Source organism: Eutrigla gurnardus (genome assembly GCF_963514095.1).
Source record: "Eutrigla gurnardus genome assembly, chromosome: 1".
Taxonomy (NCBI): Eukaryota; Metazoa; Chordata; class Actinopteri; order Perciformes; family Triglidae; genus Eutrigla; species Eutrigla gurnardus.
In genome coordinates this window covers 2,444,207-2,450,564 of record NC_139915.1, presented here as the reverse complement: position 1 = coordinate 2,450,564, position 6,358 = coordinate 2,444,207, and the positions used below count along the sequence as shown (strand labels likewise).

At 42.5% G+C, this 6,358-nt stretch overlaps 1 long non-coding RNA gene across 1 annotated transcript; it reads left to right on the top strand.

Annotated features, from left to right (window-relative positions):
• Nucleotides 1-1,980: 1,980 nt before the first annotated feature.
• On the top strand, nucleotides 1,981-6,004 carry LOC311017399. The gene is made up of 3 exons (XR_014597627.1): nucleotides 1,981-2,107; nucleotides 5,677-5,748; nucleotides 5,836-6,004. It is a non-coding gene; the product is annotated as an uncharacterized lncRNA (long non-coding RNA).
• Nucleotides 6,005-6,358: the final 354 nt, after the last annotated feature.

The following is a 6,358-nucleotide window of genomic DNA, read 5'->3' as shown; positions in this document are numbered from 1 at the left end:
AAACTCATGCAAACTCATGCAGTAAGTACACCTAGAGTTCATAGCCTATAAGTGGTATCAATCGATTTGAATCACTTCAGTATTTTGTTTAACAAATATTAAAATACAATCAATCTACAATCTACTTACTTTATGAAAAGCTTTCTCTCTAAATGGCACATTATAAGACATAAAAAGCCAATTGGCATGCAATTAAATAACGAGTTCCCCGATAGAGCCTGCTTTCATTATAGGAATTAAATGGCTGATAATGGCACTGTAATCGAATGTGGGCTTGACTGATGGAAAGCAAAGTGCGATGCTGGAGCTTTTTTATTTGGAAAACTAAGACAACGAATGCAAGCAACAGATTAACAGCAACATAGTCAGTCCATATGAAAATATCTCTTCTTTAATAAGAAGTGATACATGTAATCAGAGCAGCGATAGCAGTAGTAACAGTAACGGCAGAAATAATAGTATACTACTAATGATAACAGCAGCGGAGGTATAATATAATATTTAATAATAATAATAATGATGCAGAAAGGTAGCATGGTAATAATGAGAGGCTGCAGGGAATCAGCAGCACCATCCTGCTTCACCTTCATGCAAACCTAAAGCCGTGAAGACTGAGCCGTGTTCACCCAGTCGGGAAGGAGGAGGAAGTCCAGCTCCAGTTTGCTGACTCGTAGTGTGAATCCATATGGCCAGTCAATAAACGATGCTGTGAGATTCTAGTGTAATCCCATGATTAGAGCTCCTCCACTGAAGTGGAAAATATATAATCATCCAGAATACAGATAAAGAGAGATTCAAACATCCAGCGTCAGTAAGTGGAGAAGCAGGAAGTCATACAGTTTGTTTATTTGTAACATACGTGAGCGACTATGAACATGAATCATTTTACAGCAAAGCTTTTGGCTTGCATGCTTGTATAATGACCAGGCTGTGGTGTTCAGGAAACGCTGTGGTACAACGGAACAGCAGCTGCTTATGTAACTGTGTTCATGTGATGATGACGTTGGGATTCTTCTGCCTTCATTAGACGGCAGCCACAGAGCTGTTTTCATCCCGACTGTGGAGCTTCGTCACCTCATCCAAGGGAGTCCGCCGGCTCTAACAACGTGGTCAAGTCAACGCAAATAGAGTGAATGATTCTAGACATGAATGCAGACTCAGCAGCCGCCAGGGAATACAGCCATAACCTGCAGGTCTCATTGACCACCGGACCTGAATAATTAATTGCCTAAATGGTATTTTACAACTTTGGAAAATTAATTATGTAGTTCATAAGTGTCTATTAACAGAGAGCAAACCAAAATGGCTTCCTTATTCCCTTGACTGCAACTGTTTCTTTTGCATTCTTTATACTCTTATGGGTATAGCATCCATCATATTGCTTTCCCTAAAAAAAAAAACAGTTAAAAATGAGCTTTCTCCAAAAGTCTTTCCCAAATACTCGTATTCACTCATCAAGGAGAGGAAGATCAGAAGTGGTAGGAGTCGGAGTGAATCTACATCAAACAGCCTGCTTCTACCTTTCTCATCCTCCTTCCCTCTTTAGAGCACAAATATCCTTTTCCCATCCACTCTTCCTCGCTTTCTCATAAGCTTTCTTTTTGTTATCAATTTGCTAATTCATACATTTCAATCAAATACATAATTACGTTCTGCAACCTAACAGTAATGTTCTTGTCGTTTGCAGGAGTTGCGTGACATTCTATGGATCACGTGAGCCCAAACGATTCACATGTGAAAAAGGTCCAAAACCACGTTGTGATCACGTTGTGCTGCTTTTAGCGTTTTATAAGACATACAGTAAACACCATGAAATATTGATGGAGATGGCAGCCCTAGTGCACCAGACTGAAGAAGAAGGAAGTTTAGCGTTTGTTCGGTAAACACTTGTGTGGGAAGCTTCTCTGACTGAAAGCTCTCAGTGGAAATTTCCACTTTAAAAAGGCTCGTTTCCCCACACACCATATTTAGACAAAGGAACTGGAGCGGCTTCACAGGAAATACTTTCCCAACAAAACAATGGCCGTGTGCCAAAGACTGATACCACATAGAGTCAGATAAGCTTTTTGATTTCCAACACGGCCACCTCCAGAGAAGCAAAACAAGGGTGAGTATTGGATTTACATTCATCAGGTGACCAGAACTCATTAAATCCAAATTAATGATCATGTTGCCCTGTAAGTAACTTCGTATGTCAGTGCTGTGTTCACAACTTGTTTCTGCTGCCCACTAGGGGCAAAGATAACTATTACATGTGTGTGTATTTTAATATTCTTTCACCAAATACTTGCAGTGGTCTGGTAACTATAAGAGCGGTCATGTGATCGAATAGCAGGCCATTCTGCAAATCTTACAAGCTATAAATCCAATATGTCTGACATTGAAAAACTGAAATTAATTTAGAAGTATCCTGAAAAGTAGTCCCGTCTACTGTCTGTGACATGTGGCTCCAAAGAGCCGTCTCGGCGGTCGCCTCCTCCATGGAAGCCTGTTTAGTATGCTGCCGGTCTACCAGGCTTCGGCAGGAGTTATTGCACCATGGATTATTGCTCTAAATAAAACAATAGGGTTATATCAGCATCATTCCTCATCCACACTCTTGTCACCTATGTCCTTTCTCTCCCTTATGAGCTCACTGGACTATCTTGTATTCCAATAATGGAATAAGTAGTCAGACCACGGCAGACAATTACATTTCTTTCTCTGGCAGGAGAAGTCTGGGTCGGAGGCACGTTCATAAATAACCCATTGAACCAGACCGGTTCCACTCTCATCAGCTCTGTGTCACGTCCGTCTGACCTTGGATGGATAAACAGAAAGCATCGAGCTAAAAAACAGATGGAAACACCAACGTGGTACGACCACAGAGGCGTACCGTCGGCCACTTTTTAAAGTATTATTTTTGGGCCTTTTTGAGAGAACAACGTGAGAGTTGTCCGCTGCAGCTTGGACTCACGCGCTTCACATGAATTTATTCTACTTCAAGCCGCTCAACAATCACAGTAAAGAGATGAATCAGCGTGTTTGAATCTCAGTGGACGTTCAGTCATGTAAGGGATCAGTAGCTGGGATATGTAGGCTAGAGATATGCCATGGAGTGCCTTATTAGAGATCTTCAAAAAATCTTAAAATCAGTCCTGAACTTCACGACGGCTAAAATAGGAGTGATTTTTGAAGCTCAGTTATGTCTGAATTTAGCTGAATAGAAATATAGTTCACATCTTAAGTTGAGGAGGCAGAGAGGCCACCTGAGCAGGTCGGAGAATCAGCCTGATGACTTTTAAACAGAACTTGGAGATTATGATAACTAGTGGTAGAAAAGGAACATCATGTTTTGTGTTTTTCCATCTGCTCTCAGTCCTCCTGCTCACTGCTGCGGATCTCATCATTTAACCACCGGGATGGTTTGGTGCCACTGATCGACTGGTTGTAATCGATGCAGAGGCAAATCCCTGAGGAGCATCATCATTAATGTGAGAAGGGTGTGTCTTAATAAGGAGATTAACTGGTGAAGGTGTTGGAGACAGACAGTTGGGGAGGTATAGGCTACCAGGTCCTCAGATTGAGCTTAATCCATAGAAGAGGAGGGGATTTTGATTTTGTGGAGTGAGATTTATCATGTGCTGCATGTTAGCATCCAAGAACCGGATTTGTTTGGGTGGATGCTATTTCTGTTAAAAAAGAGTGATGCAATTCCAGAGCAGGTTAACATTGTCAATCAAAGCCACATTGTGAGTTCTCCAGGCCAACTGCAGCCAGATGAAGGCTTAGGAATCTGCTGAAAACCAGCTGGAGTAAACAGACTTTCAGAGAGCTTTAGATTGAGGAGAATATGAAGCAGGAATGAGATTCCGGTGTGTCCCTGTGTGTATGATAAATGGTCGGTGACTTTAGCACCCTGATCCTCCGTCCTCGCCGCTGTCACCCCTGCAGGGTGAGCAACCAGCAATGACATCACTGTCTCCCCTCGCTCCAAATAAAAACGCTGGCTGCTGTTGAGGAGCAGGACACGGTGCGTGAGTGATTCAGCAAAAACGTGACCGCTGTCAGTCCACATATGTGTTAGCGGTGTTTGGGGGCGTCTCTTCCTGCAGATGGGTGCTAGATGAAGCAGCCGTGCATGAAAATGGAAATGCTGCCAGTTTATTTATGCATGTGTGTATATTTAGGGTGACCTCTCCTTATGGTAACCTGAATCGTATCATTTTCACCCTGCTGGCTGCATCTCCATAAGCCCTGTTGCCTTTGGGTGCAGAGCACTCACAACAGGTCTCATGAAATAATGATGTAGCACTCGCACACACACCTCTCTGTGTCTGGCTTCTATCCCAAGGCACTCTTTCATGTCTCCCTGATTCTTTCCTGCAGACAGTGCAGGTCACATGGAGCCAGCGTGTGACTGGACCGGGCTTAGGGGTCTAGTATCGCTGTAGTTGGGTTGAAATCAATGCCATCTAAAGAAATGTCTTCCCTAGACCCTTTTCTATAGGAACGCTTTTTATAACATTTACAGCAAACATTTAAATAGTAATGAAGTATGAAGCTCATCATTTTAATTCAACATAAACATAGCATTTATTTCCCTCTCAGCACACACACACACACACACACACACACACACACACACACACACACACACACACACACACACACACACACACACACACACACACACACACACACACACACACACACACACACACACATATATAGATGCACCTGAGTTCAGTTCTGACATGTGCTAATAAAAGGGGTTATTTAAGCACATGCACACGGCGAAAGTGTTTCTGGGTAGTGAATCAAGCCGATGTGCTTCATGCATGTGTGCACAGGGACTCTGCATATGGTGAGTTTTACTCCTGACGTTTTGGTCTTACTCTCTGCTGCCCTCTTTTGTGCAAACATGTTAAAACAATATTGTCTGTCTATAACCTGCATTAGTCAATGACTGAAAAATCAAGGTTCATAATTAAAGAATTCATCAGCGAGGCTGTGAGTATCGACATCTTAACATCAATGGCCATCTTTAATCTTTAATCCTACATTGCTGTTGAAAGCCACGATTGCTGCTCAACACAACAATGAAACACACACACACACACACACACACACACACACACACACACACACACACACACACACACACACACACACACACACACACACACACACACACACACACACACACACTAAATCCTTTTAAAATTGTGTAAATCCTCAGGCAGGTCCAGTTAATGAAAAGGCTTTGTGGTGCCCCCCCCAGCAGCTTGTTTTCTTGCTCCCAACCCCGTCGATGTGTCTCGTCTGTCAGGACGCTCCACAGGTGAACACATTACAGAGAACAAAGCCCGGGATATGAGAGGCACATGTGACTGCCCCCGTCTCTGGGGTCCTGTCATCAGAAACGGCATCGCCGCCTCCCTCTGTCTGAAGGACTCTCTTTGCCCCCCTCACAGTCCATCTGGTCTCCTCTTAGCCCGTCAACGTGGTCATTATGGCCATCGAGTGCAGGCCAATCACACTCATCATTTCAGAACTTTAAAAATATATATATTACGTCTTTCTCATTTGGAGGTTCTTGTATTTTAAACCACACACATAAACATAATCTCACTCACTGTGACTTACAGTTAACACAGACATGTTTATCTGAACATGCTCTTTTCCCCCCACCAGGTGAGCTCACTCTTGACTGTTTCCATGGTGATCTACCACTACATCATAGGTGGGACCTTCCCAAGATAAAAAGTGAATATACAGCAGATTCATCACACCGACGGATCTCTTCTTTTCCTCATTTCAAACAATAAAGTTGAAAACTCTTACTGATTGCAGCAGCTGTCAGAGATCGCTGACACTTCGTGCCACGAGGAAGAGATTCTGGCAGGAGATGAGTGGAAGGGCTTATGATTTTGGCAGTGCCGTATGAGTGTGTGTGAGGGAGGATGGTGCAGGGCTCTTAAGTATCCTCCGCTTGGTGTTGTTTCAGCTGGGGAACCTCGTGGACAACAGGGAGAGATCCAGAGGGAAAAGAGTTGTAAAAGAGTTTTATCAATAATTAATTAAGTATTCTTAATTAATTAATTAATAATTAAGTATTCTTTTCTCAAAAATATTGCCTAGTTTTCTGAGAATATTTCCTTTTTGTATCCAGTTGGACAAACTGTTCATGTTCACGAACAAATGCATGTTTGTCGTTTGGACAACATTGTAGGAATTACATACGTGATGACAATTTAAAATCTGCATATTCAAAAGTGCACTTTATTTTCCTTTTAAATACTGACATAAGCCACAGTAATATGTAAATAATGATGTTTCATACCAGCAGTCTATTCTTGGACCTTTTCAAGATCCC